The sequence below is a fragment of the Tiliqua scincoides genome, chromosome 10 (assembly GCF_035046505.1).
Source record: "Tiliqua scincoides isolate rTilSci1 chromosome 10, rTilSci1.hap2, whole genome shotgun sequence".
In the NCBI taxonomy this organism is placed as follows: Eukaryota; Metazoa; Chordata; class Lepidosauria; order Squamata; family Scincidae; genus Tiliqua; species Tiliqua scincoides.
Window position 1 is genome coordinate 12379724 of NC_089830.1, and position 25033 is coordinate 12404756.

Below are 25033 nucleotides of genomic sequence, written 5' to 3' on the forward strand. Positions count from 1 at the left end.
TTATTATCTTTGGAAAATCTCTCTAAAGAAAATAAATCAAGGAGAGATGAATCAGGATCTAAGTTTGCGGCAGTACTGAGCAACGGCTCTGAATTTGCAAGCCTGGCGTTGAAATCCCCACCAATAAGCCAATGGCATGAAGGAAATTCCATGTCTAACTCCTTGACAATTTTAGAGAAGGTGCTCCAATTCTGGGATAATAATTGGCTGTTCAAGCCAGGAGGAAGATAAACCTTTCCAATTATTAATTGGAGATGGTTAAGAATAAGCTTGACTGCATGACATAATTTGCTAGTTGTCTTGGTGACCACCAGTTCTGAATTGAGCTGGGAAGAGACAAAAATTGTCATCCGCGCTTGCAAACGCCCCTTGGAGCTTATTCTATAAGCTGGAATGTTGTAGGAATTAAAACCTTGAAGGTGTAAAGGAATTTGAGACCAGGTTTCCTGCAAAAGGATTATGTGAAAATCACATAAATATCTCTGAAAAGTCTCATCGTTAACCTTGCTACGCCATCCCGCAATATTCCAAGAAAGAAGTTTTAAATATGTCCTTGATGTGAGATCATGTATTGCAGATGTAAGTCAATCTCCCATCAGATTGACTTACATCTGCAATACCTATTCAAAAATCAAATAGCTGCTAATTGACCTGCAAAGAGCTCAGCTTCTGCAGTCTGCAAGGTAGCTGCTAACTCTTTTTTTCTGGGCATTATTGCTTGTAAATAAATCAATATTTTTTTCTAGATGGCCTTTCATTTAAAGTCTGTTAAAGCTAGGTGGGTCCCAATAGAGTGTTGTATTAAGAAGTGGGTCATGGTGCTGAAATGTTTGGGAATCTTCTGGATTTGATTTTGTTTATCATTGTTGTACATTGGACTGTTTATGTTTTATGTTCGGTTGTATGTTCTGAACTTGTAAGCTGCTTTGGACATGTTCTTTCACTAAAAGCCCAAGACCATTTTCCATGGAAAAGTGGAGTATAAATAGTTGAATAAACCAAGCAAGATTTGACGCTCAGAGATGTTGCATTGTTTCAGGTCTTTGGTGCATTCCTGACTCCTGAAGAACTCTTGGAAGCCGTGGCCTTCCTATCCGGAGCTGCCCAGAACTCCTTTGAGGTGTTTGATATATATTGCTTGCTCCGTCAACTCCTCAAGCAGTTTGGCGGCAAGGTAGTGAAGGTAAGGAACTGCAAAGATATTATTATTATAGAAATTTATACCCCACCTTTCCCATGCTGAAGCAATTACCCAAGAGGACTTACAAAGCTCCATAATAAAATACAAAGTATCATAACAGGTCAGAAGGAAAAACATCCAACAAAGCATTAAAAACATGTTAACAGTAAGCAGTGAAACACAAAACGAAGAAACAAAGTAAGACCTGACACATATTATTGAGCCGTTGGGAGAACAAATAAATCCAGAGAGACAGTCTGGATAGCAAAGAAGGATCTTGGTTTTGAACTGGATCTCTTGGAGTTGTAAATCAATCCCATGCCATTGGGATCCTTGCGCCAGATCCTTAGCATGTTTTGAAGGATATATTTTTGAGCATATCATGCCAGTACTAACCAAAGGACTTTGAAAGACCATATGTCAGGTGAGTGGCCTTAGAGGTGAAAATATAAACCCCCCTCCCCCCCCTCAAGTTTAGCTTGGTGTTCCTGAATTCTAAGTTCTGCAATAACCCCAAGTTTCAGCATGGAACAGATGTCAGGTACCAATCCTAATATATCTGTCATCTCCCAAAAGATACGTATGCAAGAGAGGCAAACCATAAGATGCTAAGGGTTTGTGTGAAATCCATGGCTGAAATCAGTGGTTCTCAGACTTTTTTAGAACTGGGATCTGCTTTTTAGAATGGCAATCTGTCAGGGCTCACCAGAATTGATGTCATTGACCAGGAAGTAATGTCATGGCTGGAAGTGAGATCATCAGACAGGACAATTTAACACCCCTCACATGACAAAGTCAAATCAAATTAATTAAGGGTGCAATCCTAAGCCACTTTCCAGCAGTGACATAAGGGCAATGCAGTTGTGAGGTAAGGGAACAAACATTGCCTTACTTTGAGGAGGCCTCAGTGATTGCCACCCAACTGCAGGATGCAGCACTTGACCTGTTGGCAAAGCTATGCCAGTGCTGGACAGTTGGTTAGGATTTGAGCCTAAGTATATTAAAATGTTACAATAAGTATAAGTTTAAAAAGTTATTTGAACTAAAGAAGAACCCTCCTAACTTTCCCAAGCAATTGATGATCTGTTTCAAGAAAATTCCCCAAATATCCCAAAGGCTGCAATTCTGTCTGCGCTTACCCAGGAGTAAGCCCTAATGACTATCAGTGTGAAAAGCATTTACATAGTATCCTGTTGAAAGTACAGATCCATAACATTTCCCTAAATGTTTCCCTAAATGCAGTCACACACTCTTCTCTCATAGGGAAGAGAGAGATGGAGAGGGAGTTTGGCATGAAGGAGAGAGGACTGCTCTTCTTGTTCCTCTTCTCACTCCATCTCCTTCTTTGTTTTCAAATCCAGGCATTGGGAGGAGAAAAAAGGTTTAGTAAAGGTTTTTTTAGCAATTGCCTTGGGCAGCAAATCGGTGGGCAGAAACCAACAAATGGAGTTGGGTTCCCCCCCCCCCCCACAGGGTGACCAGGTATCTTCTTTTTCCAGGACATATCCTCTTTTTAACCTCGTGTCCTGGAAAAGAACTTTAATGTCCTCCTTTTCCCTGTGAGTGGGCCCCTACAGGCAGCACAGAACTGTCTTGTAATTAATGTTATATATAATAAATTATAAGTATTATAGTTTTGAATTTAAGAAGTAATATTGTTTTATGATTGTGCCCTAAGTGTTTAAATTAACCACATGAAATCAATACATGAATGTTCATAGCTTTTATTGTGTCATGTCCTACATTTTTCTTGGAATTCCTACATTTGGGGGTGCCTGATCCTCTTTTTGCCGTTATGACATCTGGTCACCCTCCCCCGTCCACCAGTCTGCTACCTGAGGAATTCATCTCACCTGGCCTCATGGATGTTGCCCTGCCTAGGACGGCAACAGCCTCTGAGACATTTTGCTTCTGGGTACCTTAGCAGTGGCCCTTTGCTTTCCTGACAGGTTGAGACATTGCTGGAACACTTCTTTGAAAAGTGTAAAACGGAAAGGAGGGGTGAAAGCAACATGCCCTTCTTAGGTTTTGGCGTGCTTGCAAGTGAGAACCTGGTCCAAGTGGTGAACTTTCTCCTCCAGCATCCTTTCAGGTATCTATTTATTTAAAGCATTTCTCCCTCTCTGTTAGCATTTATAAAAAAACCACCCATAGCAGCTATAGGGGATTTCAGCTTGTACTGCCTTGGATGGCCCATTGGGGATCTATGGGGCTTACAGTAGTGCCTAAGGGCCCAATCCTATTCAACTTTCCAGCACTGGTGTAGCCACAATGCAGCCCCAAGGTAAGGGAACAAATGTTCCCATACCTTGAGGAGGCCTTTGTGACTGCGTCCTCACCACAGCATGCAGCGCATGCCCTGTTTGCACGGCTGCACCAGTACTGGAAAGTTGGATAGGATTGGGCCCTAAGTATCATGTCTCTGCACCCAGGACAAACTTAAAGCAGGGTTCCCCACCACCCTCTCTGCCTGCCTACCAGAATGAAGAATACTCTGTTCTGGAGCATCTCTACGGGTGTCCGGTCACATCTAGTTCATGGTTTAGTTTCCTAATATTTCAAACTTGATTTGTATTAGGAGCCAGGAATTGTAGCCTTGTATGCACATAGACCAGCGTTTCTCAATGTTCATCCCACACTGTACCACTTTGCATGATCCACCTATTGGAAGTACCAGCAGAAGTGATTGCCAGTTACTTCTGGGTTGAGAGGCCAGATGCCACATGACAAACACCAATCAGGAAGAGGCTCAGGGTGAACAGGAGGGCTTTTTAGAGTAGGTGAAAAGCCTGCTGCTCACGGAGCCAAGCCTCCTACTGAAGTTGGTCACATCAGTTCATTTGTCTTGCTGCCAGAAGCAGATGCCTGGGGGTCCCACAAGTACCATCAGACACAACCTCAAGTATCGCTGGTGGTACACATAGCATTGGTTGAGAAACACGGACATAGGGCGCAATCCTCACCTCTTATGTCAGTACTTTCCAGCACTGGCATAGCGGTGCCAATGGAACATGTGCTGCAACCTGCAGTTGGGTGTCACTCATGGAGGCCTCCTCAAAGTAAGGGAATGTTTGTTCCCTTACCTTGGAGCTGCATGGCCCTTAGTGCTGGAAAGCACTGACATAAGGGGTTAGGATTGCACCCATAGGCTCATTATGTATGCGCATGCTTCTGTGCCTGGCTGAGATTTAGTGGCAGTTCTGTGGGCACTGGAGACCTGTACAGCCATTTTATTTTATTTTTATTGCTTAAACAGAAACCCCCCAAAAATAGCATTACATGGATACATGCTTATGAGTTACATACTGGCATCCAGATCCTCAAATATATACAGTGGCGTAGCTAGGTCACTTGACAACTGGGGCCCATAAATTTTTGTCTCCTCATGCAACATAATTATTTAATTATTAATTAATTATATTAATTCTTTCACATTTTTATACCACCCTTCCTCTAAGCAGCTCAGGATGGTGTGTGTAGTTCCTCCCTTTATTTTGTCCTCACAACAACCCTGTGAGGTAGGTGAGACTGAGAGATAGTAATAGTCATGACATGAAGTGAGTAGTAATAATGGCCAGAAAATTAATGCAGTCAGTAGTTCCCCACAAGCAATAGATGAAATTCTGCATCAAATGGTCTCATGATGGTATTATTCCTAACATGATGGCATTATTCCTAAAAGCCACGCTTTCCAGAATTTTGGTCACTAGGGTGTCAACCCCCCCCCCCAGATGTCTCATTGGCCTGTTTTGAATTAAGGCAGTGGTTCTCTCATGTTTACACTGGGACCCACTTTTTAGAATGACAATGTCTGGGACCCACCGGATGTGATGTCAGGAAAAATTCCTGGTCCTGATCAGTAAGTTGATGTAAAAATTGCCCTATCAGTCCAGCTACTCCATCAAAAAGATTCCCTATTGTCCCCAAAATGCCCAGCTCACAATATTGAAATACCCACAAGGCCCAAATGCTCTGACTAAAAGCCCCTCTCTGACCCTTGTCCAAGAATGATACCAGCCAGCATCTAATATCCTTCTCAGAAAACAAGCTGGCTGCAGTATGGGCCCCAAGGATGAACAGAAAGCCATAAACAATGGCAAGAAACAAATCAGGATGAAAGGGTTAGGGTAAAAGGGATGTTGATAGAGCACCAGATCCTCTGCAATGGATAGGTCTGTAAACAAAGTGTCTATGCGCGTCAAACTGCCCTTCTCAAATCAACATCCTGAACTGATAACAAATGCCAAATGTTGTTCTTTTGCCTGTTGGTCTGTTAATTTTCCCATGGATGTTCTCCTCTCTTTGTGTGCTCTTGTACCCCTCCCCTATCTAGAATACCCTATAAATCCTGCATCATTGTAGTTTTTTGGGATCCTCCACCTGTGTGTGTGGGGGTCCCGTTTGCAAACGAGTAAAGGTTTACTTTTGTCAGAAGTCCTCTGAATTCTCCTGTCTGTTGTTTGCCGCTCTAAAAATCCGAACTAACAGTGTGCCCATTTGGCATCACTATTAATCTGTAAAGTTGGATTCACTGTGCAGGCATAACTCATTGACTGCCATATGTTCTGCATCATGTATGGGAAAGCCCCTAGCTCAGTGATAGGGCACGCGCTTTGTACATAGAATGACTTGGGTTCAATCCCTGGCATCTGCTGGTAGGGCTGGAAAGTGGATTTGACCCCTCTCGGAAATGCTGAAGAACCATCGCCAGTCAGAATAGGCAATGCTAAGTGAGATGGTATTGGGCAGTTTTGCACTCTCTCTGGGATTCCAGTGTTCATGATTATTACAGTTCTTCTTGCTGAGTTACTGCTCCCTGTGGGTACATCTGACATGTAGGAATGCCAGAAGAAAGTAAGGAATCCTGGGGCTTGTAGTTTGCCAAAGAGCATGCTACATAGGGCGGCACCAAGGCTGACTCCAGGTTGGAGGGGGCCATCAGTAAGGTAGGCAGATGTTGCCACGCCTGGTCCAAGGGACCTAACTGTCTGTTTTTCAATTCACAGCGCTTGTCAGGAGCACTGGCCGGTGGTGTTTGCCTGTGCCGATACAACCCTGCTCCTTGAAGCCCTGCTGTATGAGATGCGGGGAAAGCCAGAAGAGCAGACAAGTGTGGTAAGAGCTGTGCTGTGGAACTGGGTCACGATTCCCTTCTCCCAGTAGCGTATGAGTATATCCTGCAACTCCATGCAAGGAGAGAGAAGCCACGGGAGTTGGTACTGAGGGCAAAATCTACACACCAAAATTCACCCTGGAGAATATCAACTTCTTCAATATCAATGAATGTTAATATCCACAACAATCCAGAATATGATTTCAGGGTTTGAACCACAAGTGTGAATGACTGTCCCTCGTGCATGATGTGCTCTCCTTTTGTCAGGAAGGAAAGAGAGAACTGATTTCTGTTGGAGGGACTGCTCTTGATCTGGTATACTCTAGCACAGGGATTTTCAACCAGTGTGCCATGGCACATTGGTGTGCTGCCAGTGGTTCACAGGGGTGCTGCAGGAGTTTGGGAGAGGGTCATTTATCAGTAGGGCCGTTGGGGTGTGCAAGCCCCGCACCTGTAGTGCAATGTGCCTTGTTAATTGTCCAAAAACTGATGGTACGCCTTGACAATTTGAGCACCTTGTCAGTGTACCGTGAAAAGAAAAGGGTTGAAAATCTCTGCTGTTGCTGACATCTTTGCAATGTAGCTCTCCATCCAATGCTGGGTTGTTGGCAGAGACCAAACCCCAAAAGATGCATTTTGCAGGAAAGCCGAGATCGGCAGCTTTGTTTGAGACTTGAGTTCAAGACTCAGACATCAGTTAATTTAAGAAACATGCATGTGAGTTTGAGAGAATCCCATAGCTAGTCTGTCTAGCTCCATGGCCTTTTGAGGGGAAGGGGGAGAGAGAGCAGGAAGGAAGTAAAGCCTGAGGATTGTCCTCTAGGTATGCTTTACCAGAAGATAGAAAAGATAGAGAGAACACCTTATCCCACTACCATTATCTGCCTAGCCTTATGACCTCCCCGCTGGTACAGCTACAAGAGTACCACTTTGTTGCAAACTCCAATATGGGAGACCTGCCAAGAGACAATATGAAGTGCTCACTGCAGGTGAGAGATTTTTGAACTGTGGCTGAGTGAGAGACAAACCCATCTGACCCCATGGGGATGCCCTTTTCTTCAAGTCCTAGTGAAATGAGTGGAGGCTGTGAAAGAAAAAGAGGCAGGAACCATTCCTATCACTGGGGATTGTGCAGGAAACCTTCTGCCCAGCTGAGTTCATGAACAGGAAGGTGTATTTTTCTCCCTCGGTCAGGTTTGGGCCAACCCTGCCTCAGCTGGAGTTTGGGTTGGTGAGGAAGTGAGGGGAAGGGGGTGGAGGACGAGCCCAGTCCCCGGCAGGTACCAGGCAGATTGCAGTGGAGGACTCCCCCTGCAGCTGAGAGAGATGAGCATGTGCATACACACAGGATCTCACCCTCTGCTGCATGACATTCTGGTCCAGGACAAAGAAGAAGCTGTAAGAGCACCGGGCATCTCTTTTTCCTTTTCTCCTAGCAACATGCCACCCAAGCCATGAGGAGCTTTCTCTATGCTGCTGCCAACAAAAGAAGGGTGAGAGAGCAGTTTCCAAAGTTGCTTTTGACATTGCTGGGGCAAATCTCGGTCTCCTTGAAGGACGGCAGCAATGTGAGGTAAGTTGTCTCTGCAAGAGATCTTTTGGGTTTTGGTGCTAGCTTTTGGATTGACCATGCCAGGTATTGAATCTGGAACACGGTGCTTGCAAGGCATGGAGGCTACAACTCAGCCATGGCCACTTGCCCAGCATGTGGCCCTTTTTTCCTCTTGGACCACAGTGGCCAAACTCACTACCGCCACACACAGGAAAAGCAGTTCCTGTTTGGACTACATCTTTCCGTTCCACCCAGGCGCCATGTGTAATCCTCCATGATTGGGGGATGCTCTGGGCAGTCACATCTGCTGCCTGGCGTCCCAGAAGGCCACGTGACAGGACATTCAGGCACATGCGACTGCCCAGAGCATCTCTGTCTCTTGATCGTGGAGGACCACATGCAGCGCCCAGGCTGAACGGTAAGGTCTGCTCACCGGGCGCACAGATTTGTTGGAATCCCGGATTTGGCACCCAGGCCGGGGTTCCCTTGGACATGCACTCATCTGGGAAATTGACCTTACAATCTCACACTCTCAAAATAAGAAGAAGATTACTCCTGAGCCAGCAACTTGTTCCATTTCTGACTTAAATGAAACTCTTGGATTCTATAGAAGTGGGACCCTTAGTCACACTCCTGGTGTATCTGTGGCAGTGACCCTCCTGGTCTTACTTCTTTTATCTTGCTTGCAGAGAGCCGCTGAAAACACTCCAGCTTCTCTGTAACATCGTGAGAATCGTGACAGAGGAAACAGAGTGCTGGGATCAGCTGAGCAGTCCTCAATCTTTTAGTGAGGGATTGTCCAGCTTAGTAAGGTAGGAGGAAGACTGCTGGGTTTCTCAAAGAGTGTCAGATAGCTGAAGTTGTGGGATGTGAATTTGCATCATTTGTCTTCCACTGACATCTTTCGTGCCTCTTTTCCTTTTTCTTTCTTTTTTTTGCATGGTCCTGTTACCTATTCCAGGATTCTCCTCTCCAGCTCACACTCCTTGGTCCCTGGCATCATTCAGTTCCTTCTGCTTATCTTTGGGGCTGAAGAGCATGCATGGCTCTATGAAACAGCAGTGATGCTCTACCACAAGGTGAGGGGTACTGCAGTAGTTGAGAGGCTTCATTAGTGGCGATGCACTCTACAGCCTTTCCCTGGATAGGATTACGCCAGTGGTTCCCAAACTGTGAGTTGTGGCTTCCCAGGGAGCCATGAAAACCAGCTAGGGAAGCCACAGAATCTTTGTGAAAAACCTGCCTCTATAGAATTGTAGCCTTAATGGAGAGCCATGGCCAATGGCCCAGTAGATCAAGAGAGCCATCAGTCAAAAAAGTTTGGGAACCACTGGATTAGGCCATGTAACTGCTATGGAAACCAATGGTCCTAAAGATTGGTTGGCATGTGGATGACAAATTATGGGCACCATTACAGGGCATCAAATGATCAGTTAGAGTCTACTTGTGTTTACAGAGGGGTGTGTGAATTTTATACCCTCTGGGCTGGCTTTGCCCTGAATCTCTGACCTCAAGGTCAGGGAGACAAGGCATATGAATGACTTGGAATTCACTCTTTGAGTCTTTGCTTCAGCTTGCAGAAGAGACTGTGATAGATGTTTCTGGGTGTGTCCAGGCAACTCTATGCTCTAAACTTCTATCCATTTCCTGTTCAGTTCAACTGATGCAGTTCCTTCCAGCAAATCTTGAGAATTGTGATGGCACTGCCAATGCAAGAGTTTTCTGGCTCCGCTCACAGAAATAAAGTTCCCAGGATGCTCTGAGGAGAGGAAATGGCTTTTCACCAAATTTAAACCAGTGATATAGCTGTGCCCTCTGCATCTGTATGTGGTGGATAAAGCCATGAACACTCATCTGCAAAGAGCTCAACAAGGTGAACCAAAGTGTTCACCCCAATTAATTTGCTTCTGTTGTCCTTCTTGGGCTTTCAGTTGCTCCTGAACCGTGTGAAGGAGCTTGGAAACATCATGTCAAAAGACTCTCTCCTTCAGTGGCTGGATCATGGGAAACTCGGGGTTCGGAAGCTGAGCCTCAGAGGACTTTCTTCCCTGATCTTTGAATCTGATTTGGTAAGTCATCCTCGAAAGACAGGGATAATAAAAATGTAACTCCTCAGATAGTTGGCCGGCACATGCACAGATTCCATTCTTGCATATCCACAGGGACTTTGACAGAAGATTGCTGGGATGGGTATACTCCTCTCTGCACCTATCAGGTGGTGGGAACTCTGTAATAAAAGAAGCTGCACCCATGATAGTTCAGTTCAGTTCCTCTTTATATGTGCATTTGCTGATGTTCGAGGGGCAGAATTGCTACCTACTTCTAGTTATCTGACTCTATTCTCATTACCTGTGAATATAGTGCTGGTGCACTGGGATGGGGAGCAGTGCAGCTAAGAGCAGGCAGGCAGGTGGGGGCAAGAGAGGTTGCATGAGGAGGAGGAGAAGAGACAGTGGCCTCCTCGTGAGCAGAAGGCAGTGTTGGTGCTCTGCAGGGCTGAGAGGAAGAGACAGTATACAGTATATGGCCAACAGTATATGGAAGGAATGGGCGTAATTGCATCCAGTCAGTTTTTTAGAAAGTTGTCTACTTTAGGTCAGTTTTGGATACCAAAGGGACTTTGGGATTGGCCCATGGAGAATGGTTGGGCACACTTGTGTCCACTTCCTGACTTGCCCTGCCATCTTGGGCACCATCTTGGGGACTTGCTGCTGAACCTTCAGAATGGTGATGATGAGAGGCCAATTGAAGTCTACCTGAGGGCTGCTCTGGGGCAAGCCTATGTAAGGAGCCAAGAGTCAGGTTGAGGACGAGGACAGGTGAAGCTACCCCCTTCCCACTGCTGAACTATGAGGCTTGTTGTTGGGTCAGCAACCTTGAACTAGTCAAGGGACAGCCAGCACAGAGGCGGAAGCATCAGATGTTGATGAGCCTTCGCTATCACCTAACCCTATAGACATCAGGTTCATAAAGTGCATAGAGTATATGTTGAAGAGGTTTCCCTGGAACCGAACCCCATGTTTCCCATAGGCTCAATGATTCAGTATCTGCTAGCACGGTATCCACTCGATTTTCCAGGAACCTACCCTAGAGGATAACAAGAACTGACTGTATATATTTAAATGAGCCACCTCTTTTGTTTTAGATGAAGAGCCCCTGGTGCATACAGCTGGCTCTCTTCAATCAGCTGGGTGTGAGCGAGCCAGAAGCCCTCCCCAAAATTTTGGATGTGTTAGAGAGCACCTTGTCCTCTATCACAGGGGAGGAAGAAACCAGCTACATCAGAATGTTGTCTGCAACCTACTCTGCTCTTGTTGACCATGTGAGTGTTTTAGATTGTCATGTCAGACACTGTACAGGTGACCCATGGAGTTCCTTGGTACTGGGCACGCTATCAAGAGTGTGTGTGCTAAATTCAGGAGAAGAGACATGGGCTCCTCATCCTTGTAGCCACAGACAATGAAGGGCTAAAACCAGAAACAACATCTCTGTTGCACATTGTCACCAGTAATTTAGTGTTGGGAGAATTAGAACAGATATAAGAAAGTATTTATTTCTTTATCTACCCACCCACTCAGTAACTGTAATTATTCTTTGTAACTCCTTACCACAGGATGTGGTGATGGCATCTGGCTTAGATACCTTGAAAAAGGGATTGGACAAATGTAAGGAGGAAGAGTCCATCACAGGTTACAAACCATGATTGGTGTGTGCAACCTCCTGCTTTTAGAAGCAGGCTACCTCAGAATGCCAAGTGCAAGGGAGTGGCACCAGCATGCAGTCTTGTGTGCTTCCTGAGGTATCTGGTGGGCCTGTGAAATACAGGAAATTGGACTAGATGGGCCTTTGGCCTGATCCAGCAGGGCTCTTCTTATGCTCTTATGAGAATAGAAACCTGGCAAGTATCAATCTCTGGTGACTCTTCCTATTTGTTTCCTATTTGCAGGAGGAAGCAAGCGTCCGTGCCCTAGTGATAAAGCACTTGTGGTTGCTTCGGAGCCGGAAGGGGAAACAGTGGCTCCCACATACAACAGAAGCAGCCATTTCTGAAATGGTGAACATTCTTGTTCATCTCCAGGATAAGAGTGAGGTGGTGGAGGTGAGTGGCCACCTGCGTGACTTACATTAGCAGGAGAGAGGAATCACCTCCAAGAGCAGGGACCAAGACTCTTGTTGCCGGGGGTGACCTGCCATTGACTGTTCTGGGAAATTCTCCCATGTTGTAGCTCAACTCTTGCTTGCTGTGCCCGTGGGGGAAGGATGATGCTAAGGATAGGCAGGGCAGGCCCAAGACCTCCTAAGGCAGCATGCCAAATATTGTCCCCCTTTAACTGATGATGTGCCAGTCTCTGTTCCTCCCCTTCCCCATGTTCTTGTTCAACTCTCTCCTGCCCTCCAGCTTTCTCTTCCTCTGCTCTTCTCTATCCCTTCTTCCCTTTCCAATGCAGGGAGTGGGAGGAGGAGGAGGAGGAGCAGTGGAGGTAGGCAGGCAGGCAGAGATGGGCAGCCCCACCAATCTGCGTTAGCTGGCCTCATGAATGGGCTGGCCCTGCTCAAGGGTTTCTTGTACATGTTGGCTTCGCAAGACTGACCACCGTCTTCGGCTTCATTCCCCCTGCAGGCCCTGTCTTGACTAATTTGCTTCCCTCTCTGCAGTGGCGTCACCAGGGTTTGTGTCACCCGGTGCGGGACGCCAGCGCATCACCCCTGTGATGGATCTCCTCCCATGCGACGGGGGGGGGCAATGCATTGAGTGGCATTGTACCATCACCCCACCCCCGCTGTTTTTTTTATAACTTTTGATGGAAAAGAGCTAGTTTAAGGTTTGTTTCATTGAAGTTACATGAACTTCATACATGAAATTATGCTTTGATTGATATATAACATGATTGTATTATTTGGAAATACAAGGATTTTAAAAATTTGGGTGAGTAGTGGTATCACTCCCCGTGCACGTCACGCAGTGTGGCCCGCACCCATCTAGCAATGCCATTGCCATTGTTATATCTTGGCTTTCTGACATCAGAAAATATACAGGTCCAGTCTCGTTATACACGGATTTGACTCAGCATGAATGGCCACTGCAAATGAGAAGGAATGTGCTGATCCCTGGAGAAGGGGGAAAATGCATGCCTTTAAAATCAGTTTAAAAATCGGAACAGTTCTTTAACAATAGCCTCCTTAATGAGAGGGGAGGCAGCTGGCTGACAATCCATCAATCCTTCTCTCTCCAGGTGACCCCTCCCTTCCCCCTGAGCACATGAAAGAAAGGTGATCACTTTGCATTGGTGAAGGGAGTGGCGGAGTGAATTGGAGGACTGATTGATGGATTGTCTTCTTAATGATCTTACATCACAAAGATCAGCAAGGCTGTTTTTAAATCACCTGAGCCAAAAAACCTTTTTTAATTTTTTGTAAAAATTGATTTGCTATAGTACGTTTTTTTGCCATCCACTTAAGTGCTTGGAATGGAACTCACGCAAATAATGAGGCTTCACCTGTAGATCTAGCGCATGTTTTCCAGCTCAAAGCTGACATGAAACAAACCTGTTTCCAGTCCACTCGAAGTACCTGAGAAATAACCAGTTTCCACTGTATTACTCTTTTCTTGCAAGCTAGCTAGCTGAATGCTTGAATAGTTTAGTTTTCCTATGTGCGTACATTTGTACTCTGACCTTCCTCTAAGGATCACACAATGGTAGCCGGAGATCTAGACATTTGCCCAGCATGCTTCAGTCCTAAATAGCTCTTTGATTAACCTCTCCAGGCCTTGTGTCTTGCTGGCACATCAGGGAGAAGGCGCCCCAACTCGGGGTGATAGGGTCCTGCTGCAAACGTAGACATAGGGTACCTTACAGCCTGATGCTATGCGGCCGCTGTGCTGATTGCTCAGGGCTGAGTGCGCTTTGTCTGCTGATTCCAATGTGCCATCATGTTGGAGAGGTTAACTGTGTGTGTGTGTGGGGGGGGGGGTGAGATGGTTGGCCACCTTCAGTCTCGAAAGACTATGGTATAAGCTTACAGCAGGCGGTATTCCCAGGCGGTCTCCCATCCAAGTACTAACCAGGCCTGAGCCTGCTTAGCTTCCGAGATCAGACAAGATCGGGCATGTGCAGGGTAACAGACCTCTGAAAGACTTACCCGCATGGCATGACTCCTGTGCAGGGCTATACCAGCTACTTCATGGGACTCGTATGAGCTACACAAGCTACGTTGCCAGCTTTGGAGCCACTGGGGGCATGTACAGCTCAGGAAGGGATTTTGGGATCTAACTTTATCTATCCCACCTTGCTTCCCTCCCCCCTTTTTCAACCTCTCTGCTGGTGAGCTTGTGGCCAGGGACTTTCTTCAGCCTGTTGGTGGTGGGGCATGGCTTTCTGGTGTACTGCTGTGCTTGGGTCAGTGCAGCACCTGTCAGGCTTCTGCACTGGTGGGGCTGCCTGTGTGCTGGTGTGTGTGACAGTATGCTGGTGTTTCCCCTGGCTAGGATTGTTTCCTGAGGTTTCCATAAGAAGCCTTCCATAGGAGAAAAATTCTTCTCCAGTGCAAAGGACGCCTTAGGACAGGGGTCTCCAAACTTTTTGGCCAGAGGGCCACATCAAATATCTGGCTCGGTATTGAGGGCCGGGAAAAAAATTTAAATATAACATTTATATAAATAAATCAGAGATGGAACTTAGATGAGTGAATAAATAATGAATGGGCTCATTCATTCAACCTCTCCGGCCCTTCAGACCAGAAGCCACCCTCCAGACGCAACCAGAGCACTGTTCCAGTCATGTTCCGCCAAGTGGGCCAGAGGCTTTCAGGGAACAAGAGGCTGGTCGTGTGCCAGATAGAGGCTCTCCATGGGCCACATATGGCCCCCGGGCCAGGGTTTGGAGGCCCCTGCCTTAGGATATGAACTTTTTTGACTCCATATGCTGCAGGAAGCAATGGCCTATCTCAGAGTGCTGGTCCCAAGAGTGAGGAAGTACGTGAAATCCCAAAGCCACGACCTTCACTTCGTGCTCTACCATGTTGCCAAACATTTGGTAAGTCTCTGTTGCTGCCTTCCCAGGGTATCACTTTAAATCCCACCTGTTCGTCAAGAATAGAGTAGAACTACTTACAAAGCTTTATCTTACTGAGCTTTATCTCAACAAAACTCATACAGGTATAATATCATTAGCTGAGGATTTTTCACCTTCAATTTTATTTCAGTGTGATGAGAATGGTCCTTTAAATTAAAGGAAAAACATCCTTTAACAATAGCCTCACTTACCATTGTAATCTCTCTCCAAGGGCTTAGAGAGGCTTCACTCCCAGGCAAGCAACCCCTGCCTTCCCCCTGGAGCACTGAAAAGAATACAAAGGGAAGTGATTATTGCCTCCCTCTTTGCATTCTTTCCCTGTGCTTCAGGTGAAGGGAAGTGTCACTGCCTAGGAGTGAGGCCTTTCTAAGCACCTGGAGAGAGAGAGAGAGAGAGAGAGAGAGAGAGAGAGATTGTCTGCTTTCTGCTTCTGCTCTCCCTCACAATGTTAAGTGAAGCTGTTTTTAAACCACTGAGAAAAGGGACATTGTTTTTTAAATGGATTTCATTTAGCATGATTTTTGGCATCCGCAGGGATTCTCAGAACGGAACCCTCATGGATGCCAAGACTCAACCTGTATAAATTTTCTCATATACCATGGGGAATTTCCACATCACACTATAAGGTAGTATGATGTTCGTTGTCCCATAGTCCTCTAGTGAAATTCATAGATGAGCATGGATTTGAACCCAGGTCTGCTTAGTCTACATCCAACTTCATGGGTTTCACTACTTTATTTGTGATCCAAGGGTGGTAGGATCAGTACAGAGTGTTCCCTTTGCACAAACATGCCTGATGCCAGTTCTCATTGTTATTTTCCGCAAGACCAAGACCTACAGCCCAGATCTCATTAGGGGTGCTGCCCTGAGCTGTGTGTTCCATCCTTGTGTGAAGGAGGCAGCAATATTCAAGGTGGCAGCTTGCTTTGTGGGTAAGTCAAGGAGCATCCCTCACTTCAGTGCTGAACATCAGCCCCCACCCGTTTCTCTAATCCAATAAGCAGTGTGACTGTTTCAAAGACACCCCTTCTTTTTCACCTGGCAGATCCTCCCAAACTGCAGAGCACCCCTGAAAACCATCCTAATTGTTGGAGACTATTTTTGCTTGTTTGTATTTTGGCAAAAGTGTATTTTGGCTTAAAAAACATTAGGTCAGCATTTGGCTGTGCGAGAACTTGTGATATCTGGGTGACTGAACAGAGAAGTCCCTTTGATTCAACAGGTCTCTTGGTGCAGAAACTAGAACCCAGTGCCAGGAACAGGGGACCACTGGCTTCTCTACAAGAATAGTTTCTACAAGTGGTTCCCAAACTGTGGGTCAGGACCCACTGCTTGGTTGTGACCTGATGTTTGGTGGGTTTTATGTAGGAACATAAAACGGGTCTTTTCCCCTTAAGGGGAGTGACCTAGTAATGGATGCCCCGGCAGTGCCACAGTAAACCAAAAGTCACTCCAATCTTCAGATCGGAGTGAAATGAAGCTTGGGGGAGACCCGCAGAGCGAGCTGCAGGCCTCTCGGACCCTCTCCAAGGCTGGCAGACCCCCTCAGGTACGCAAGCCTCTGGGTGCCTGCGGCACCACTACCACTGGGGCACATCCCCTCTCTCAGTCCCTGCCACTTACAAGCAGTTTTTGGACTCCCAGCGAGTTTGAGAACCGCTGAGCTATTTCCTCAAGCCCTGAGGCTATTCAAAAATCAGATACTGTAGTTACATATTACCCTACAAAGAGCCCAACTGCTGCAGTTTGCAAGCACGTGTAAATATAGGGAGATAAATGTTTCAGGGTCTTTTTCTGGTTATTATCCCTTATAAATAAATAGATTTTTCTTTCTAGACCTCTTTTTTTAAAGTCTGGTAAACCTAAGTGGGTCCTGATAGAGTATCGTTTAAAAAAGTGGGTCCTAATGCTTAAAAGATGCCCCTTGTTTATTGCCTCTCGGTACAGTACATGTGCCCCACAGGGAGAACACTGGTCTCAGCTCACAACCTCCTAAGGAAGTGACTCTCAAACTACTCGCACCAGGACCTCCTTTTTAGAATGAGAATCTATCAGGACCCACCGGAAATGATGTTCTGAAGTGACATCATCAAGCAGGAAAATCTTTCTTTCTTTCTTTATTTTAATAAATGCAAATACAAACAAATTAAAAAGAATAAAGATATTACAAGTTGTGTGGCAAGTGTGGAGATCTCAAACTACATTTTTTTGTTCTATTACTACAAATCATACAAAAAAGTTAGTCATCACATCTTAAACAATCTACACTTATTTAAAATGTACATTTTCAAAAGAAAAAGAAAAATGAGAAAAACATAAAAGTTAAATCCCCTATCTACTCATCAAAGCCATAGATTATTTGACCCATTCTCCCTTCAATGCGCAGGAAGTCCATGAATGGTTTCCAATTGTCCATAAAAGTTTTTACTGGCTTATCTTTAAGAAGTATTGTAAGTTTATCCATTTCTGTCAAATTCAATACCTTTAGCCAGTGTTCTTCCACTACAGGTATCTCTGGAACTTTCCAGTATTTGGCATACGATATTCTTGCAGCAGTTGTCATCTATAAAAACATAGTTTCATAGTCTTTCTGAATTGAATCATCCAATATTCCCAACAAAATAGTGTCTTGTTTCATCTGTAAATTTACCTTAAATGTCAACTGCATTTGCTGGTCTATCAAAGTCCAATATATTTTTGCTTTTGTACAAGTCCACCACATATGGTAGAACATTCCTTCTTGTCTTGTACACTTCCAACATCTATTTGGTATATTAATACATTTTTGCCAGTTTACCTGGAGTCAGACACCATCTATACATCATTTTATAAAAGTTCTCTAAGATTTGCATTCAATAAGCAGGAAACGTTTTCACAGTCATAGGCTGCAATCCTACCCGTGCTTATCCAGGAGTAAGTCCCATTTACTGTGTTACATTCTAGCCTGTAAAAAGTACAAGTTTGTCACATTTCCCCAAATGGTAGCATCAAGTCTAATATAGTAAAAACAAAATATTGAAATGATATGGGGAGCCACCTGAAATTGGCTCTCGGTTCACCTAGTGGGTCCTGACCCACAGTTTGAGAAACACTGACCTAGGGAGATCTCTGGCAGTCCTAGGTGCTGTCTTGACAGTCCAAGAATCAACATTCCGTCCATTGTCGATGGCAACACCATGAAGGAAGTCCCAAAAGGCATCCCCTGGGCACTGAAGCTGTCCTTCAAGATGGGTCTCTCCAGAGGTCTCATGGCAATTTACAACCACTTCAGAGCACTCCTTCATAAGCTAATACTGATTCAGGTTGGTTTTCCAAGAGTAACTTCCTATTTATTCCACTGTCTCTCTAGGACACCTGGCTCATATTAATGGGAGCTTCCTAAGAGGAGAAGATTTTCCTGCCTACTTCATGTGTAAGTGAGGAGTTCAGCTTTGCCCTTTCATAAACTCCCTATATTTTTTAAGGATTTTGTGGTCCAAGTTCATCCAGGAGGGAGCAGGTTCATCACTGGTCTCTGATAATCTCATTACATGACTGTTTTAACTTCCAGAAGAAAAGGAACCCACTAGATTTTGGGGCTCTCTGTTCACCAAGGAGGGAGGGTCCCCAAGGTAGCCTCCTTCTGACTCAGCTCCCTAGGTGGCAGAGAAAGCTATCATTTTTTCCCAGTTAATCCCAAACGGACCAATAGGAAGAATAGAGTGGACAGCAAGAGATCAAGGGCCGTCACTAACTGCTAGGCTTTGAGTCCTTTTAACCCTTCTCTTTCATCACAATTTACATTAAAATCCACATTTTTTAGGGGGAGGGGAACAAAAACAGTGCACAATTATTGTGTACCTTGGTATCTGTTGATTTTGTTTTGCTTTTCTATTGACCTTATTGGGGGGGGGGGTTGTTTAAACTTCATGATTTATTTATTGTATTTTGATATATTTTTAAGTTCATTGTAATTTGTTTTTTTCTGGAATTTTAATTTGTGATTGTGACCCACCCTGGACTTCCTGTTGTTCTGGAGAAGGGCAGGATAGAAATCTATTGAAAAAATAAATAAAAATTACGTGAAGCTGTCTTTTTCTGCCCACTCATAAGGCACAGTTAGATAGAGAGGACAAAAAGCAGAGAGGGCAGTGGTGGCTTGGGATGGACTGAGGAAGTTGGAAAGAAAAGGGGATTTCCCGTGCATGGAGATAGGCACAAACAAATAAGAGAACAAAACAGACTTTGTATTTAAAAGAAGAAAAAGGTCCAGCAGGCATCTCTGATTGATTGGCCTTCTCTCTCACCCATTCAGGTCTTGAAAGCAGGGATGTCAATGAGGAAGGCAAAGTGGTTGGTGCTGCCACCAAGGCCATTTTACAGCGGGTCTTCATCAAGCACAGCAAAAAAGGCATCCAGGGCTTTATGTGCCACTGTGCCAGGCTGTGTTTGCCAACAGGAAAGCACCCACCAGAATACTACAAGGAAGATCTGGTGAGTACAATATGTGCTTTGAATTCGCAATCAGTCAAATACCTGCAGAATCATGACCATGGCTGATGTGGAAGTATAAACCAGATTTAGGCCCTGGAATTCAGCAGTGTCGGAATGAGTGCTCTGGTGTCACTAGGTGCTTTCTGTCTGTCACAGAAGGGAGCATATCACATATTAGCATAATACTTCATTAGCTCCTAAAGTCTTGACTGGAATTCAGACTCCTGAGACTCTAAATAAAAAATGCCCATCTAAACACCTGGCAGAGTGTGAAAATTGACATATTAATTAATTAAAAAATACAATTTTCAGATGAGCCCTGAAGCTAAATACTCTCTTAACAAAAGACAGAAGAAAAGAGGGAAGACCCTTTGATTCAGCAGCACAAGGAAGATTTTGACACAAATGATTTCGTGCAAGGAATGGTTGGCCTTGGTCTCCTCTGCTCACCCTTTTCCTTCTTCTCTTTATTTCTTTGCCTCTCTTTTGCACTGTCTCTCTGTCTGCCTCTGCCAAATTCCCTCCTGTTTCCCTTATTCTTTGCAAGATCATCCGCTCCCTAGTCTGATCATGGAAGAGGGTCACCTTGGGCAGTCATTCTCTGAACACCTTGGGTGCCATCTGTGCTGAGGTGGGGTGGGCTACTTCTGCTGAGAGGATCTCCTTGGCTGTGGTGCCCTACCTGTCAAATGCTCTCCCAATGGAAGCTCATCTGGTTTCTACCTTGTCTGATTGGGTACCAGGCAATAACCATTTTTATTTTGCAAGGTGCTTAACTGGGTTAGAATAGATGGTTTTAGTGCTGCCACTTTATCTGCTGTTTTTATCTTTGTGTTGCCTCACTGTTAGGAGGTAATTTGTTTTCTTATTAAATTTACTTTTAAACATTTCTATCCTGCCTTCCTTGCCTCTAAAAAGCAAACCAACAAAGAAAAAAATGAATTAAAAAGCAAAACAATATAGACAGTGTCGGTTGCCATTACTGAGTTAGGTGATCAGTGGCTGTGCACTGAGCAGGGGTTTGAAATAAGAGCCCAATCCTAAACCCTCCGAGCAATGGCACTGGGTGTCACAAACGTACTATAAGGCACATCTACATCACCCAGTGAAGAATGTCCATGAGCCCTGGGCCTCAGCGCCAAGTAGAGATGCCAGGGGTGTTGGCAACCTACAGTCTCGAAAGGCTATGGTATCGCGCTCTGAATGGTGGTTCTGGAACAGCGTCTAGTGTGGCTGAAAAGGCCAATTCGGGAGTGACAATCCCTTCCACACCGGGAGCAAGTGCAGTCTGTCCCTGGTCTGTCTCCCTGGCTGTGGGCCTTCCTTCTTTGCCTCTTTGCCTCAGTCTGTTGGCCAAGTGTCTCTTCAAACTGGGAAAGGCTTTGCTGCACAGCCTGCCTCCAAGCGGGCCGCTCAGAGGCCAGGGTTTCCCACCTGTTGAGGTCCACTCCTAAGGCCTTCAGATCCCTCTTGCAGATGTCCTTGTATCGCAGCTGTGGTCTACCTGTAGGGCACTTTCCCTGCAGGAGTTCTCCATAGAGGAGATCCTTTGGGATCCGGCCATCATCCATTCTCACGACATGACCGAGCCAATGCAGGCATCTCTCAGGACTGTGTTGTTTGGAACTTTGTCCTGCCAGGTGATGCCGAGGGTGCGCCGGAGTCAGCGCATGTGGAAAGCGTTCAGCTGCCTCTCCTGTTGTGAGCGAAGAGTGCACCCAAAGGTAAGTCACGACCCCAGGTGGTGGTGCAGGTTTTTGGGGAGGGGGAAGGCATTCCGGGGCGGGGTGCAGGAGTGACAGGCCCAGGGAGGGGTGGGACTGGTGAAGATTCTTTCCTCCATGTCAGGCTGCAAAGTGGCGGTTCAGCCAGCGCAGACTTGAGTAGCCCCATTGCGGGGCCTGTGCCCTGGCTTGCCCCTGCTCTTCAAGTTCCCTTCCAACTCTAACAGCATATGCTTCTTCCATTCTTCAAATGAATAAAATCATTCCTCATCTTTCCAGGAGCTCCCTGCTGGATCTCAATTGGATCCCTGCAAATGACACACGGAAGCTGACACCTGTGCCCAGCGGCAGTCTTCCGTCCCTTCTCTCCCTCCTGTAGTTCACCAGGTGAGCCGGCAGATTTTTCAAAGCACACTTGGAGCTTGATTGGCTCTTCTTGTTTCACAGACTGCTAAGCAGCACTGCTGCCACCTTTTTCTCTGGCTGTGCTCCTGGGCTTGTCTTAGGAGCACAAAGATCTCCCATTTCCTTTCTGATGGTCAGAGCAGAGCCCTTGACGAAGGCTGGGAAGGTCCGTGGATGTTCAGAAGCAAGAGTTGGCTAAACCCCTAAAAGAGACAAAGGGCACAATCCTAACCGTGCCTTGGGCCACAAGTTTATTGCGCCGGCCCGGGAGGGTCGCTAACGTGCCAGAAGCCACAAGGAGATGCGCCAACACATGGAGGCTGAATCCAGCCTCTGTGGCGGCTTCCCTGCTGAGTCTTGCGATGGCCTGGGTGGGCCGATGCAAGAGTGAAAGGTAGGCGTGGGGGAGGCAGGGGGCGTCAGGGAGGAGGCAGGACAGAGGCATTCCTGGGTGGGGTGTGGGTGAGCAGTGGACAGCCCCGGGGGTGGGTGGGGGTGGGCGGGCAGAGAGAGATAGTTGGGCTGGGATCCGGCAGTTATGCCAGATCCCAACCCCTGTTCCCAGGGAGAACGCAGCAGTTTGAAGCCACTGCGCTCTCCTTGGATTTGTACCACCTCCAGAGGTGGTACAAATTCAAGGAGACCCATACTGGCCAGCAGCTGTTACCCAGGGGTAAAGCGTGAGGCAAGGGCAAGGATGGGACAGTGGAGGCAAATGTAGGGGTAGGAGCTAATACATAGGCCAGGCCTGAGTAGATCTGGGATGGGATGGGCACATTGGTGTGGGTTCCGTCCCCCTTCTTGAGTTTTCAGCCTCTCTGCTCCTCTTTCTTGCAGATCCCCCTGTCGTCATGCTGTCGGTGCGGCCGCAAACGGTCGCCGAGGGTGGCAAAGTGAGCTTTCTCTGCACGGCCACCTCCAACCCGGAGCTGACAGGCGACAGGTAAAAAGGCCAACAGACTCCAACCTCCCAGAGATCACACAGCAATAGTGATGTTGCTGCGATGCCCTCTACTGGCAGCTTTGGGGATTACAATGAGCCGGGCTCCTCTGATGCCAGTGCATGCCTTCGCAGGTGGGCCAAAGGAGGTGTGCCCATTCCGGAGGCCAATGGGGACAGGGATGAGGCGATAGTCAATCAATCGTTTTTCATGGAGCCCGTGTCGTGCGAGGGCTCGAATGCCGTCGGCAGCACACTGGTGGATGTGCATTGTAAGTGAAGGAGGCAGGTTGGGTCTGTGTATCCTGGGATAGGTGGGAACACTTTGGAAGAGGAGGATGGACAAGGAGATGACGAGGATGACCTTGGTGCCAGATTGGTGCCAGATACTGAGTGTGGGCAGGTCAGATGTGGGGCTCCCCCCACCAGGATCTTCTCTCCTGTAACCCCACTGGCCGTTCCAGCAGGTAGACCTCAAAGGCCTCCCACCTGCGACCATCATCGTGGTAAAAATTAGGCATTTGTGCCATATTTTTGACACATTCACAGCTGGGTTTGCACCCAATTAGAGCGAGGTGACTAATAGATCCATTACCTTTGCATCAATTTGCATATGAGTAAAAATAACCATTTCTGAAGCAAGAAAGCATGCTTAATTTGTTTTTTTATATTATGCACACGGATCAAGACCCTTAATTGACTATAAAGCTCCCCCCAATTAATTTTATAAGTACTTGTATGAAGCAGCACAGGCAGATGTGTATCTACATACAAATTTTTTGAAAACAATCTATTTAATACATGCATAAACACACGTTCATTCACACTATTGAAGACAACAGTGTATAAAACTGCAGATTTTAAGAAGAATGTTTAATGAACTGCTTGTCAACCAAAAAGCCATTCACAAAGAAGGCAAGCGCTGTCTTTAAAAGAAAAAAAAGAAAATCCACTCCTGGGACCTTCTGCATGGAAAGCAGGTCTCTACTACTGAGCGATGGGCCCCCCTAACCCGTTTTCCTCTTTTTTCCTGCAGTTGGAGCCCACCTTATCTCCCAGCCCAAGCCCCTGACTGTAGGTGTTGGTTCTGATGCCTCTTTCACCTGTACCTGGGCGGGGAGTCCACCTCTCACCCTAGCCTGGACCAAGAAGGGATCTAGTGTGGTCAGTGACTTAAACCAGGAGTTCAGGTTCCCAAGTTGTGTGTAATTTACCAAACACAAATCTGGGAACACCAACCTCTACCCCCTCCTGTTGTCTTGTAGCACAGTGGCCCAGGTGGAAGACCATGGTGGTAGTAAGAGAGATATAGAACCTTTGCTTTATTCTGACTGTCTGCCAAGGTCAACGGGGGGCACCCCTTTCTGCCTTCCTCCCCACCTGAACTGAGCCTGGTGAACACACAGGACACAGTTTTGGTTGTGGCACCAGGAGACCCACCCACTTTGAATCCTCAGAAAAATTGTGAAGCCCTTCTGTCCAAACAGGCCTTCATTTTAGGATGTTCTGTTCCCTGGTTAGATAACTGAGGCCGGGTATCCTTTTTTGGGCTGGAAAAAGAGCACTGATCCCTTAATTTCAGTAAATAAATCTGAATTCACTTGTACCCACAGGTGTTGAGCAATGGAAACGCGCTACACCTCAAGGCTGTGACGCAGGAAGATGCCGGCATGTACGTCTGCAAAGCCATCGTGCCACGCATTGGAGTGGCTGAGAAGGCACTAGCTGTGAATGGTGAGGGGTCTTGGAACCAGGTCATGCACAGCAACCTATTGCAGTGAGCCTGGCGGAAATCTGACCAGACCTGATTGCATCCGTCATTTTTGTCTTTTCCTCAGGGCCGCCCATTATCGGCGCGGAACCAAGCCTGCAGACTGCAGTGGGGGCCAAGGCACGGCTGGAGTGTTTGGTGGGGAGCGTCCCACCCCCCGACAGGATTGTAAGTGCTTGACTCGCCTTTGCCCTCCACCCTCATGCCTTAACCAGGCCTGAATGTACCAGATGGTCCTCCTTATCCATGGAGTTGTGATCCATGGAGTTGACTCAACATGGATTGCAAGCCCACACTGGAGCAGCAACTGTTGCCCTGCACATGCCTGATCTCATCTGATCTCGGAAGCTAAGCAGGGTCAGGCCTGGTTAGTACTTGGACGGGAGACCGCTTGGGAATACCGGGTGCTGTAGGCTTCTACCATAGTCTTTCGAGACTGAAGGTTGCCAACCACTGGAGGACCTCAGAGGACCTCCCAGGCATGACTGGAAGTCGTGTCTAGGAGGTCTTCTGAGTTCAGCCAGAGCCTTTGGAGAGGCACTTCCAGGTTTTCACAAAATGTCTTTCTGAAGACTCTGGCTGACCTTCTGAGGTGCAAGGAGGTAGCCTGCAGTGTCCCTGCACCTCATAAAGCCTCCTGGAGACCTTCTGGAGTCCTGAAGGCACCCCTGGTTTTCAACCAAAGCTGGAAGTGCTTTTCAAAGACCTTCTGAGGCCTGGGCAGGCTGTGTACAACCTCCCCTCGCCTCAGAAGGCCAGCCCCAGTCTTTGGAAAGGCAGTAGGGTATGTCATATGCAAAAG

General features: G+C 46.6%; 1 pseudogene; it reads left to right on the forward strand.

The window, feature by feature from the left end:
• The first annotated feature begins 24530 nt into the window (after positions 1-24530).
• LOC136661955 (5S ribosomal RNA) lies at positions 24531-24647 on the forward strand (annotated as a pseudogene).
• Positions 24648-25033: the final 386 nt, after the last annotated feature.